The sequence below is a fragment of the Megascapheus bottae genome, chromosome 3 (assembly GCF_031878675.1).
Source record: "Megascapheus bottae isolate mThoBot1 chromosome 3, mThoBot2.hap1, whole genome shotgun sequence".
NCBI lineage: Eukaryota > Metazoa > Chordata > Mammalia > Rodentia > Geomyidae > Megascapheus > Megascapheus bottae.
The window spans coordinates 29519615-29534565 of NC_143511.1; the positions used below are offsets into that span (position 1 = coordinate 29519615).

A 14951-nucleotide genomic window follows, 5' to 3' on the forward strand; every position below is an offset into this window, starting at 1 on the left:
TCTGGCAACTCCCTAGTTTTAAGAAGAGTATTTAAGGTCGGAACTTAAAATAAACGAGAGAGTCTCTTAGGCGGCAGTCTGGAGCTCACAGTCTTCTTGGACTGCTGACTTGGGCTGTAGTCCTCCCGAACTCCATCTGTTTGTCTCTCTTCTATTTTTTCCTAGTCCTTGCCCCTATTTCAGGAATCCCAATCCGCGAACCCTGGTTTGCTGCCGGCTGGCCCCGGCACCTGAGTTCAAGCCCCAGCACAGACAGACAGACACACACACACACACACACACACACACACACACACACACATACACACACACACCCTTGGAGAAAAGCTTCATGGCAATGAATTGATGAATATATCACTTCAAGCACAGATTAAAAAAAAATAAAAACAGTTCTCAATCATTTGGGTGATTCTCTTGCTTTACCTGAATAGGAATCATGGGAAGCAGGTAAGAGGCACAGCTCTTCCAAAACTGGTAATCCCAGGCCTTGGAATATGGAAGGCCTAGAGACAGGACAGGAAGTGCTGCTCTGGTCTTTAATTACCAGCAACTCTGGCTTTTAGCAACTATTGTAATCCTTGGCTTCCAGAAGCAGTGAGTAGCAGCTGTAAGGAGCACCTGCTAATGTTACAGCCTGAATGGGCTTTGGGTGTTGGAACTGGAATATTTTGGAACTAGCCATCAGCAGTGGCTAGTGGTATAGCTTTCAGCTCTGGACAGGCGACTTCCTTGACACCTAAGGCTTGTCAGCTCCTTGGAACTTTCCCCAAAGAAACTAGATTTCATGGTTTCTCACTTTCAGCTTTTCCCAGCCTTGTTCATCTCAACTCATGTCATGCACTAGCCATTCTCTGGAAGTCTTCAGCTATCCTCCTGCTGTTCACGCTGCTGTTGCTATTTTCTCTTGGTGTTTCCAGATTATCCCACGACTCTATTGTTCAACAGCTCTCAGTGAGATTTCCTCTGACATCATTATAACATGGTCACGGTATATTTGTTTTGTTTTGTTTTGTTTTTTCAGTCTATCATTGAAAGAGCCTTTTAGTGGGCTTGATGTGGAGACATTAGGGGGCAGTACACACTGGGTGTTTTTCCACTAGCCAAACAACCTACTTTTAGTCAGAAGGGAACATTCCCCGGGGGTTTGCCCTCTCATTCTTAGGACTGTAGATCCTACTGCAGGTGGCATTTTCTGTCTACTTCTGTAATAACTCACTGTCCTCACTATAGTCTTCCTATGACCTGCTACCATCCCTATTCACAGGATGCTTAGCCAGTCCTGCCTTTTCTTTTTTGAAACAACTATTGCCTTTTTTTTCCCCTCTAGTGTGCTATTATTTCTTATTTGTACCAAATAAACCTAATCCTAAATTTCCATGAGTATGGACTTCCATTTTTAATTTCATGCATAAGTATACATATGTATATGTATAATCACACATGTACACAGGGTATTATATACATGTCATTTATCTCAGCCCTTCCTATACAAGTCCATTTTATTTCACAAAAGCCATGGTGATTTTCCTTAACCTCTCCAAATTTAGTTTCCCCAACCATTTCCAAAAGTCCTGTGAGGGAACATGCAAGGCGCTCTTGTTTCATCAAGAGCAAATCAAAAAGGTTCCTCTGCACCATTCGGTGACAGAGGTCAGGTTTAATCCCCGACGCCTTCAAACTCCTAGAATCTGTAGACAATGACACTGAACAACCACATCTTCCAGCTTTCCAAGGCAGGGAAAATCTGAACCCCCAATTAACGTGGACGCAGAGGCTCTTGGGAAATGTAGTCTCGAGCGCGTTTCATTGCCACTGCATCCCGGGGCACGGATGTCACGCTGCTTTCTGCGCATGTGCACCCAGTAGCCACGCCTCCTCACTGGGCTACTAAGCCTGGGCCTTGGCTGGGAGGCCAATTCGGGGTGAGCTCGGGAAGAAGGGGTGCGCACTTGGAGTGAGAGCTCCGCGAGCAGTCCGAAGTGGGGTTTGGGGGGTTGGGGGGCTGCAGTTTCTTGTGAGTTTGCTCCTCTGCGCTCTTGAATGAGACAGACGGGCCCTTGGAGGGGGGAAGGCCTTTGAGGAAGCCCCCCCCCCCACCCCTGGGAATCCGGGGTGCGGGTCTAGGCCCGAGCAAGGCCTGGAGCTGGACCCAGACCTGTTTGTCTGGCTGATGACAGCACTGTTGGGTGCTGGGTCTGCAGTGAAGCCTCCAGCCCTGGGGAGCTGTCCTCCAAATGTGAGTGATCACGGACCTCTCCTGCTGTGGTTTCCAAGCTCAGATGTCATCACCCCTAAAGCAAACAGCCTAAGGTGAGGTTACTAAGCCCCAGGAACTGACAGCTGCTCTTGTGCTTAGGAAACCCTAACTTGGGGAAAAAAATACTGAGGCTTAGGTTGCTGGAGCTCTGTGCCAAGCACAAGCGAAAGGTGAAGAATCATTCCAAGGCAGGTGTCACAAGGCCTCTGGCTTTTGTTTATTTTTTACTACTCCTGGGGCTTGAACTCAGGGCCTGGGCTTCTTTTGCTCAAGGCTAACACTCTGCCACTGGAGGCACAGCACCACTTCCTGCTTTTCCTGTTTATGTGGTACTGAGGAATCGAACCCAGGACTTCATGCATGTTAGGTAAGCACCACTAAGCCATAGTCTCAATCCCTGTTTCAGGGCTTTCTGATAACACACCTGCTTCAAGCCAGCATTGTTACCTGCCACCCTGAGCATAGTTGACTTGTCCCCAAATACACAAGGATAGAATGGGAAGTGCATGCCAATGTGATCTTTCCATGTGTCCTATGTACTCTTAAGATTTTCAGTGTCACTTTGGTGTCAAGCTGACGCTCTTTGATATAATTTTGTTCCCAAAATTGTCTTGGGTAGGGTTCTTTGAAACACATTTTCACCCTTTGTGAAGTAGAAAGCAGGGGCCATGTGTATAGGAGCTTTGCCTGGAAAAAGAATACTTCTTTGCCCTTCTCTCCAGGGCTTCAGAGCAGAGACACTAACCCTGGAAGAAGCAGGTCCTAACCTTTGTGTCTCAAATGACTCAGGCTTAGTGACAGTTCTATTTCTGGAAGCCACTGCAGTCTGTCTGACAATAAGAGGTTTGAGTTAGCTTTAAAAGCATGAGCTGGGGAGGCCCAGGGGAGGTTGTATGGAAAAGGCCAATTAATTGCTTTAATTGTGAGGGGAAGTCTTCAGGTAAGGGGTATGAAATGCAGAAGTTGGAAATTCTGTTGATCTCCTTTTCCTAGACGACCCCAAATCCCTTTCTGTTTTCTTTGCAGATAATAGTCTGCTCACCTCGTGGGATACTCGTGATGTTATCTTGACTTTAGAAAATCCCAGAAGGAAGTTACTTTGTTGGGTTTTCAAAGCTACTATTTTGTTTTAAACCCTGGCAAACGTTAAAAACACCAAATATTAAAGGTTCAGTGACATTTCAGGGGATATTCAGTTGGTGACAGGAGGAAAAGAGTACAATTCACTGTCTCACAGGTGAGTCATTAAGAAGGCTACTTTGAGAAATACATACAGTTAGAACAAACAAAAATGTTAAAGCATCTCATCTCTTTGACTAGACTTGATTGGACTATTTTTCTGTACTAAGGAGTAAACAGCATTATGAAGAAAAATACATAAACGTGATAGAGAATATTTTACTGCCAAGTTAATATTAATGAAAACCTAGTGTTTGTACTGTTTCTTTTTTGGTGTGTGTTGACTGTACTGGTTGAACTCAGGGCCTGGGCCATGCCCTTGAGTTTTTTCTCTTTAAGGCTGGTGTTCTACCTCTTGGGCCATACCTCCACTTCCAGCTTTTTGGTGGTTAATTGGATATACGTGACTCATAGGCTTTCTTGCCCAGGCTGGTTTTGAACGCTGATTTTCAGTTCTCAGCTTTCTGAGTAGCTAGGGTTATAGATGCGAGCCACAAGCACCTGGCTGCAAGTGGAATTTGCTGGACTTGAGGAAGTGAATCTAGGGGCTTTAAGATGGGTCGATCTCATGACTGAGTCTTTTCTCTCCCTAGCTGAGCCCTCACTGTTTTCTGCATTCCCCAAGAGTCACAGAAAATGAATGCATCTCAGGTGAGCTCTTCCTTCATTCCTCACTTTGTAGTGTAGTGGATTTATAAGGTTTAGAAAGGTCCATGCGTAAACTGAAAAGGGAAACTAGAAAGAGAATTTAGGTTTGCTCTTCCCTCTTGATAAATAACCTCCCTTTGCTAAGGTGAGTAGGTCCCATTCACTTACCAGTTTGGCAAACTTGAATGTTCGTCCCGAGTGTGTGTTGAATTACATTGACTACTTCTACACCTGAGCCACCACTCCATTTCTTGCTTTTTTGATAGTTAATTAGAGCTAAGAGTCTTTTTTGCCTAGGCTGGCTTCGAACTGTGATCATCAGATCTCAGCTTCCTGAGTAAATATGATTATAGGTGTGAACCACTGATGCCTGGCTGGGATATATACATTTTTAATTAAAACCTGCTTCAAATCCAAGTATTATCTTTTTTATTTAGGTATTGATTTATTTTGCTTATTTTAGTTTAAAAAATTACTAGGGAGGGCCGGGAGTTTGGCCTAGTGGTTAAAGTGCTTGCCTAGCATGCATGAAGATCCGGGTTCGATTCCTTGGTACCACATACATAGAAAAAAGCTGGAAGTGGTGCTGAGGCTCAAGTGGTAGAGCTCTAGCCTTGAGAAAAAGTCCAAGGACAGTGCTCAGGCCCTGAGCTCAAGCCCAGGACTGGCAAAAAAAAAAAAAAAATTACTAGGGAAAACTAAGCATGAGCTCACAGATAGGAGATGTTGAAAGGCAATATTATAGGGCCCATTTACTGAATACTGAAGTCTTTGTAAGGCTTCAATAATTAAGCCAATATGGTCTTAATACATACAAAACATAAGAGGACATTATGAGTAGACAGAAATCTCTTCCTCTCTCTCCTTTCTCTCCTCTTTCTCCCTCTCTCCCTCCCTCCCTCCTTCTCTCTCCCTTTCCTTCTTCTCCTTTTCTACCTCTACACTATGGTATTGGTGTGTGAACTCAGAGTCTCCTGTTCTTGCTTAACATTTTTTTCCCTCTAGGCTGGCTGGTGCCCTACCACTTTTAGCTACACCTTGGCTTTGCTTCCCAGCAGGCTTTCAATCATGATCTTTAGATCTCAGCCTCCTGAGTAACTAGGATTATAGGTGTGAACCACTGCATCCTGGTTCATAAATATCTTATTTTGAAGATATGTAACATGTCAGCTGAATTTGGAAGGCTGAATACAAATGTCTAGGGTAAAGAGTTCTGCCAATGGCAGGGTGATGGGTGAAAAGACTAGGTATGTTCTATGTTCTTTCAGATGCCAGTCTTGAACTCCTGGGGCTTGAACTCAGGGACTAGGTGTTGTCCCTGAGCTTCTATTGCTCAATGCTACTGCTCTACCATTTGAGCCATTGCTCTACTTTCTTTTTATTTTATTTTTTGTTAATTGGAGACAAGAGTCTTATGGATTTTCTTTCCCAGGCTGGCATTGAATAGGTCTCAGCTTCCTGAGTAGCTAGGATTACAGGTGGGAGCCGGTGACACCGGCTCTATACATTCTTCAACAGTCAATTCAGGTTCTTGTTTTAGTTATATTTTCCAGCCTTATTTCCTGGTTCTGTTTCAGTTCCTGATTAGCTTCATTGGTATATTTTCTAGTTTCTCCATCATCATACTGTAGCTACTCTATCTCAGGATCATCTTTCTGGATCAGCTATCTTCTAAAGCATAAGTGTGGTTTTGTGTAATACCACTCTGCTTACCTGTATCCCTTCATTTGTTCCTCATTAATCCAGCTGGGATCCCCTAGGCTGGGTTATGGGTGTTATACAGAGTACTCTGCATAATGTGTTGGAAATGCATACAGGAATCCTATTTATAACTATTTTACCTAAAAATATAAGGCATGGAACTTCCTCAGTATGTGAAAAGGCAGTGTGTGAGCTGGGCATTGGTGGCTCACACCTATACTGCTATCTACTCAAGAGGCTGAGCTCTGGGGATCATAGTTCAAAGCCAGCCTGGGCAGGACAGCCTAAGAGACTCTTATCTCCATGTAACTAACAACAAGCTGAAAGTGGAGCCATGGTTCATTGGTAGAGTGCTATCCCTGAGCAAAAAAACTCAGGGACAGTGCCCAGGCCCCGAGTCAACTCTCTAGGACTGGCACCCAAAAAGGGAGGGAAAATAAGGCAATGTGTATAATTAAAAATGTTTTAAAATAAATACCAGTGGAACAGTATGAAAAATCAAACTTGTGCTTATTATGTATCCCTACATGTTGAGACAATTTTAGGGCCATGAGAGGTATCTGTGTTATTGCATTCACTTTGATCCCTTAGAGCAAAGTTCCTGATTCTTACCCATCATATTGACTAGAGCTGTGTCCTCACAGGCATGGGTGTCCTTCAGGGATGTGTGTGTGGACCTCACCCCAGAGGAGTGGCTGCTCCTGGGCCCAGCGCAGAGGACCCTGTACAGAGATGTGACATTGGAGATCTACAGCCATCTCGTCTCTGTGGGTGAGCATGCAATCTTCTGTATCTTCTGTGACTCCCACAATGCATTTCAGTTTCTTGTATTTTTTTTAAACACATTGAACGCCTTTGCTGAGGTATATTAAACAGAAAAATTGGATTGAATGATGGGAAATGTATGCAGTGAGTCACCATCATTATAATCAAGGCTTGGAATATTTCTGTCACCTCCTAGTAAAGATACCTTGTAGCTCTTTTGAGGGAGTCTTTTTTCTCAATCACTGGACTTGTATTCTTTGGCAATAATTTTTCTTTTTAATTTCATTTTTATATAAACAGAACATTATGTATACTCTTTTTACCCTCCCCTCCTTTTTTCCATTATTTTGTGCCAGTACTAGGACTTGAACTCAGGGCCTGGGTGTTGCTGGGATTTTTTTCTTTTTTTCTCTCAGGGCTAGCACTCTACTGCTTGGACAGCAGCTCTACTTCCAGTGTTTTGGTAGTTCATTGATTTTCTTGCTTGGACTGTCTTTGAATTGCAATCCTCAGATCTCAGCTCCTCAGATCTCAGAGGTGTAAAACACTGGTGCCTGGCTCAACTTCATGCTTTTGAGGCTCTGACATATTTTATGTGTATTAGCAGTTTATTCTTAATCTTTTGTGTACATCTATTACAATTCTTTATCAGTTGATAGACTTAGGAGCTTCTTTTAGTTTGGAGCTATTATGAAAAAAGCTATTATGAACTTTCATATCCAAATTGTGTGTGTGGAGAGAAAGAGGGGGGAGGAGAGAGAGAGAGAGAGAGAGAGAGAGAGAGAGAGAGAGAGAGAGAGAGAGAGAGAGAGAGAGAGAGAGAGAGAGAGAGAGAGAGAGAGAGAGAGAACGAGAGAACACACACGCACGAGAGAGACCCTGCTTGACCCCAGGGCTTCTGGCTTAGTTTTTCATGCAAGGCTGGCTGGCACTCTACCACTTGAGCCACACCTCCAATTCTCACTCTTTGCTTCTAAGTATCTCAGATTTACCTGCCAGGTCTGGCTTTATACACTGACTCTCACAGTCTTTAGTCTTCTGTGTGGCTACGATTACAGGCATGGGTCACTAGTGGTTGGCTCACACACAGATCCTATGTGAACATGTTTTGTTTATCTTTTCCTTGTTTCTTTCCTTCTTTTTCTTTATTAGTAATAAAAAGGAAAATGAATTTATAGTTTTGGGCAAGACTAGGAAAAGTTTTCAGTCTTCCTCAGCCATACCCTCAATAGTGTTAAAATTTACGAGAAAGATTAAAAAATAGTCAGGAAATATTTACTTGTAGATTTCGCTGTCTACCTAAGTCACTAGGACTGGGAGATAAACCTTTCCTGGCATCAGGAGGTAGGTCTTGGGATGGGCTGTTTTGAAGCCCTGCATGATTCTCTTCAGTGTTCGGAATTCTTGGGCCCCTGTTAATGTTCCCTACCATTCATACCCTTTTTCTTGCCCATTTCTTGATCTTGACCTGAATTGAATTAAGTGCACCTAAAACACAGAAGTAAAGCAGGGAGCCACAAAGCCGTGTCTGAAAGAAATGGGAGTGAGAGTACTAGGCGCCAAAGTCAGAAGATAGCTAATAGCTCCACCTAATGGACAGATGTGTAACATCCATAAGAACTGTTAAGGTTTTGGTGGTACCTTCTGAGCTTGACAGTTGATCCTCTTGTCTCTGAATGAATGTCACTTGTCCTCTTCAGGGGTGGGGGAGGGACAGATTTGGTGATTAGTCTGATCCCACATAGAAGACTATGTCGAGAAAAATCTCTTTGTAGGCAAATAGGAGTAACAAAAGAGGTTTAGAAAGATTGACATGTAAGCTAAGTTACCAGACCATTACTAGAGAAGTTGTGCTTCCTAGACATTGTGTGTGTGTGTGTGTGTGTGTGTGTGTGTGTGTGTGTGTCTGTCTGTCTGTCTGTGTCTGTGTGCCTATGCCGGTGTCTGCCTGTCTGTATTTAAAGCTTTTTTTTTTTTTTTTGCCAGTCCTGGGGCTTGAACTCAGGGTCCGAGCACTGTCCTTGGGCCTTTTCCTTAAGGCTAGTGCTCTGCCACTTGAGCTGCAGCACCACTTCTGGCTTTTCTATGTGTGCGGTACCGAGGAATCGAATGCGGGTATGCATGCATGCTAAGCAAGCACTCTTATCACTAGGCCAATCTCCTGGCCCTATTTAAAACTTAAAAAGTTTTTAAAAAAAACTTTTTTAGCTTCATGTAGTGTCATTTTTCAACTTATACATTTGTCCCCCTTTCTTTTGTGAACATGTGCAAAAATCCTTTGTCAGTCCAATGTCATGACCCTTTCTTGTTTTATAGTTTCCGATTTTACATATAATTCTGCATGTGTCAATGCATAATTTATTGAAAAGATTGCCCTTTTCTCATTGTAATTCTTTGTTGAATATCAGTGGCTGTAGATGATGTGGAATCATCTCTTTCATTGGTCTCTGAGTCTGTTTTTATTACTATACTATACTGATTTGATCATTACAGATCTGTACTATATTGTGATGTTACCAGATTTGTTGTTTTCACTAGACATTGCTGTGGTTATCCGGGATCTTTGTGGTTCCACAAGAATTTTAAGAATTTAGAACCCTATGCATGCTAGACATTGTATTCTACCACTGAGCTAACCTTAAAGCTAAGGTGTCTTTTCTTTATCTTTGCCACAAGTCAGAACTCAGGAGACCTTTCTGTAATTTCCAGGATTGTATCCATATAGCTGTTTCCTCTTGGATACTTTAATCTACAAATCTAGTTGTCATGACTCCTTAAACAGCCACTTCTGTTGCCGCACCTGACTGAATCTGTAAGCTGCTGTTTTGAAAGTTCTTTATGCATTGGGTTAGAAATTCAACAGTAACCTGTGATAATCATAAGCAATCCTCATTTGTTTCTCTGTCCACAAGAATCACTGCTTATTGTCTGAAGTCAGTAATATTTCATGTGTATGGTTATTTTATATGGTTATTTTAAAGATACCTGACACAGAGGGCTAAAATAAGTTTCTTTAACTCTGTTATGGCCAGTTAAGTTTGAGTCTTGTTTGAATTTCAAACATTTGACCATCTTAAATACAATGTTATATCAGCTAACAATTCAGAGATTTAAGGAGGCAGTTTATGAATGTTAATGAATGTGGGGCTTGGTGATTGTTGATATTTCCTTCATAGATAGTACATTGCAGCCAGGTACTGGTGGCTCATACCTAGAATCCCAGCTACTCAGGAGGCTGAGATCTGAGGATCACAGTTAGAAGCTGGCCCAGGCAGGAAAGTCCATAATACCCTTCTTTACAGTTAATTAGCAAAAAATTAGAAATGGTGCTGTGGCTCAAGTGGAAGAATAGTAACCTTCAGTAGAAAAAGCTAATGGATAGTGTCCAGGCCCTGAGTTCAAGCCCCAGTACCGGTATGTGCATAGGTACAAGTGCGTGCACACTCTTGTACGCGCATGCGCGCGCGCGTGCACACACACAATTATATTGAGTACTTGCAGTTGGTTACGTCTGAAGCTGAGCCTTCTTGCACACTTAGGAACAATGGAACTTTGCAGCTCACTGGAGCTCTGAATTATTTCATGTTTACAGGGTACTGCTCTTCAAAACCAGAACTGATCTTCAGGTTGGAACAGGAGACAATCTGTGGTCATTAAATAAGGAGCACGAACTTCTAAGCCCAAATTCTCCAGGTGGGTTGTTGAATATTGCCAGAAGGTTAACTGACTCATGAAGAGGACATACAGCTCAGCACACAGTCCTGTTCATGACTAAATTTAACAGGAAAGATACAAAGAAAAATCAGAGGAAAAGCACGGGACAAGTCCCTAGGAAATCAGACCCAAGATTTATGAGCTTTTAGAATATGATGTACATGATTCTCTCTGTGATGAATAAACTGAAAGGGCCACAGATAAGAGCAAGGAGATTTTTATTCATGGAAAAGACGATTGTGAAGTGAAATGTCATTTACTTGGAAAGTTGGTTGGAGACTAGATGGTCAAGATTATTTATTGTGCACTGCTCACATGGGCACCTTTGTTTTGGTGTCATGCTTGAAAGTACAAACTTTTAAATGGGAAACAGGTGTTCCGCCTGTTTCTATGTACAAGTAGTTTGAGCAAGCTATTTACTCAAACGACTAGCTTGAGTAAACTCTTCTGAGATATTTCTGTGAATCTTGGAAGTCCTTTAGAAATCTTAATTTTCTGGTTTCCCTCCAAGAGTGAACCTGGCAAGGAGGCCTTTGTGTACAAGTACTTAGGTTTTTTGGAACAACTCTTATCTACACCAAAGCTACACAGACTCTCAGTATAATATGAAGTAAGACAGATTTGCATGTCAAATAATGTAGGTGAGCCAGGTGCACATATAAAATCCTAGCTACTCAGGAGACTGGGATCTGGGGATTGTGGTTCCTAGCTCACCTGGGGAAGGAAAGTCCATGAGACTCTTGTCTCCAATAAACTACTCAGAAAAGGCTGGGAAGTGGCATTGTGGCTCAAATGGTAGAATGCTAGACTTGAGCTAAAGAAGCAGAGGCAGCGCCCAGGTTCTGAGTTCAGGCCTTCAGGTCCAGCACAAAAATGTAATGTGAGTGAGTTGCATTCACACTGTAGAAGATACCAGTTATCTGAAAGAGGTATACTTAAAAATTATCATCATCATCTTTATTATTATTATTTTCTACCAGTCTTGGGGATTGAACTGAGCACCTAAGCACTGTCCTTGGGCTTTCTCAAGGATAGAGCTCTATCACCCTGAGCCACAGCACCACTTCCGGCTTTTTCTATGTATGTGATACCCAAGAGTTGAACCTAGGTCTTCGTGCATGCTAAGCAAGCACTCTACTACAAGGCCAAACTTCTAGCCACTTTTGGCATTTTGGTGGTTAATTGGAGGTAAGCATCTTTCTTGCCTAGGCTGGCTTCAAACTGAAATCCTCAGACCATCAGCCTCCTGAGTAGCTTGGTTTACAGGTGTGAGTGACTGGTACCTGGTTGTATTCTGGGTTTGTCTAAGAAAAATCTAGATCCTCTAGTTGGTTGTTACTATTGTTACCTACTTAGTGCTGATAATCTTCATTATACTTATCATTGTCTGATTTTACTGTTCCCAAGATCCAGCAGCACACTTAATAAGCGTTCTTCTCAAATGTTCCTTTTATCTTTTTATCTTCTTTTCTGTACTCAGTTTTGAAAGTTGTATTATAAACTGCCAGATGTGTATGCACACCCTTATAGACATGTTATTTCTAGTTTACTTTTCTCTAGAATAGAACAGTTTATAAAAATCAAGGAGGAGGGCCAGGAGTTTGGCCTAGTGGTGGAGTGTTTGCTTAGCGTATACTAAGACCCAGGTTTGATCCTCAGTGCCACATACATAGAAAAAAAGCCAGAAGTGGTGCTGTGGCTCAACTAGTGGAGTTCTAGTCTTGAGAAAGTCCAAGGACAGTGTTCAGGCCTTGAGCTCAAGGCCCAGGGCTAGCAAAAAAAAAAAAAAATCAAGGAGGATATGAGAAGCACCATACTGCATTTTTTAAAACAAAGGATTATGTGTACCTGAAATTAATTTATGGTTGGGAAACAAGCCAGAAAATAAGAAATCAGTTATGTAATAGAACATATATATGTTTCATTAATAATTATATTAAGTATTATTTAATTTTCCCATTTTTAGAATCTTGCCATCCTGATAAACTCTCAGAGAAGAGACAAGAAAACCACAGAAAATACTTATCACAAATTTTATTTACCAACAAGGCATTGAAGACAGAGCCAGAAATCTGTGCAAGACCATGTGATCCGGACATAAACATTTTTCCTGCAAGAGCGAGGCCTTACAAATGTGACACCATAGGTCCTACATACCTGGATCTCAGCCCACTATTTTCACATTGTCAGTATTCCTGGGAAAAGACTAATGAGATGAGCTCAGATGAGAAATGGCTCCTCCATAGTGTGAATACTGGAACAAAATCTTTTGTGTATAGTAGATATAGGGAAGCCCTCAATCATATGGAGAGAGTTAATCAGCATCAGAAAATTCAGTCTGGGACAATCTTTTAACTATAATGAAAATGGAAAAGCTCTTCTTGAAAAGGTTCCCCTTGTTATGTCTCAGAGTACCCACCCAAAACTGAAATATTGTGGATTCAATATATCTGTGGAAACCCCCCAAAATAAATCAACCATTGTTGTATCTCAGGACATTCCTCCAGGGAGCAATAGCTGTTATGAGTTTAATGAAAGCAGGAATAGTTTCAGAAGGACCACTCAGAAAACACCAGGAGCATCTTTCATCCAGAAATCACACCAAAAACAGCAGAGAAATCATACCGAGGAGAGGCACTTGATATATGGACAATGCGGAAAAAACTTCAAGCATAATCCAGCTCTTCTGCTATATGAGAGAACTCATACCACCACTAAACCATCTGATCTTCACACATGTACAGACACATCCAGCTGCCAAGCAACTTGTATTGTACATCTCAGCTCTCACTTTAAGTTGATGCCTCATGGGGGCAACGAATGTGGACAACCCTGCTCTGTAGTTTTACTCCTGATTCAGCCTCAGAAGAGTCATACAGGGGAGAAACCTTATGAAAATTATGAGTCTCAGAAAGTCTGGTGAGAATTCATGCCTAAGCACCCTACAGACACCTTACATGTATAAATGTGATAGCTGTGAGAAAACTTTCAAAACAAGGTCAGGGCTAAAATGGCATCAAAGAAGTCACACTGGGGACAAACCATTTAACTGTAATGAATGTAGGAGATCCTTCATCTTTAAGTCAAACGTCATCATGCACCAGAGAACTCACACAGGGGAGAAACCCTTTAGATGTGATGAGTGTGGAAAATCTTTTGGCCACAGATCAGGCCTAAGGAGTCATCTGGGAACTCACACAGGGGAAAGACCCTATCAGTGTGATGTGTGTAAGAAGGCTTTCAAACTGAAATCAGACCTAAGCAATCACCATAGAACACATACAGGGGAGAAGCCCTTTGTAGGTGATGACTGTGGCAAAGCTCTTAGTAGTAAATCAGCCCTAAGAAAGCATCAGAAAATTCACAAACGGGAGAAGCCATATAAATGTGGGAAAAGGGCAGGTCAGAAATCAGCCCTTATTGAACATCAGAAAGTCTACACAAAGGATTAAATATATAAATATAAAGAATACAGAACTCAGCCAGAAATCAAACCTTACAATACATAAAAGACGAGAAAGCTTCTGGTATTCTGGTGGGTAACTGGAGATAAGAATCTCACAGACTTTAGTGCCCTGGCTGGCTTTAAACTGCCACCCTCAGATCTCAGCCTCCTGAGTAGCCAGGATTATGGGCGTGAGCCACTGCCTGGCTTAAATTGTAATATTTTTTTTAATTTTTATTTATTTATTTATTTATTTATTATTGTAATTAATAAAAGGGTTACATGATATTTGCCATATAGAAGATGCATTAATTCACATACATTGATACACTTTCACATGTTAAATTATAATCTTAACTACTATATTCTATTCATTTGTGGCCATACACAGAGTAACTTAAACATTTTAAATTAGATCTGGTACATCATACTTTATTCTATCAGTGTGTCAGTTTTATGAGATTCACTATGTACTCATATTAAACATATCACCTGTGCTCAGTGACTGTGTTGATGCATTCTTCCCAGTTCTTGCATCTTTTCTTTATTTCACTGTGCTATTCCTGCCAGTGTTCTAGCAGAAGTGTGCTTGCAGAAAGGGCAAAAGGATCATTCAGTACAAAACATACCCATTTAAGCTGGGCATGGTGGCTCACTCCTGTAATGCTAGCTACTCAGGAGGCTGAGATCTGAGGATTTTGGTTCAAAGCCAGCAGGGCACTACAAAGCCCTGTGAGACTCTTATCTCCAATTAATCAGCAGAAAATGGGAAGTGCTGTTGTGGCTCAAGGGGTAGGACTAGGTTGGTAGCCTTGAGCTGAAGAGCTCAGGGACAGGGCTAGGGAAGTAGCCTTGAGCTGAAGAGCTCAAGAGACAAACACTCAGGCCCAGAGTTCAAGTTCCCAGGACTTAAAAAAAAAGTTCAAGAAATACATACCATGTGTGTAATATTCTCCTTAGAATTCCAAGTCAGCACTTGGTTAGTCTTTAACATACAGCTGTATTTAGAAATTCCTTTTTATTTATTTATTTATTTTAGCAAACTCCAACATGTTCAATGGAACTCCACTTCTATTTTCTAGTATATGAATTCAATCCCTGGTGGCTAATGATGTAACCATGACATTTAAAATTTTATGCCTAGTAATTAGCCTTATAAAAGAACTCACTCATTGGCTTCTCATATATATATTATAAATGTTGTATTTCTATATGTATAAGTTGAAATAAATTGATGTGATA

At 41.6% G+C, this 14951-nt stretch overlaps 1 long non-coding RNA gene across 2 annotated transcripts; it reads left to right on the forward strand.

The window, feature by feature from the left end:
• Positions 1-3287: 3287 nt before the first annotated feature.
• On the forward strand, positions 3288-13954 carry LOC150065129 (uncharacterized). 2 transcript variants are annotated; one of them, XR_016534908.1, is made up of 4 exons: positions 3288-3494; positions 4030-4087; positions 6430-6556; positions 12231-13954. It is a non-coding gene; the product is annotated as an uncharacterized LOC150065129 (long non-coding RNA). The 2 variants fall into 2 exon arrangements; XR_016534907.1 differs by lacking the exon at positions 12231-13954 and adding an exon at positions 10143-10237.
• The last annotated feature ends 997 nt before the right edge of the window (positions 13955-14951 follow it).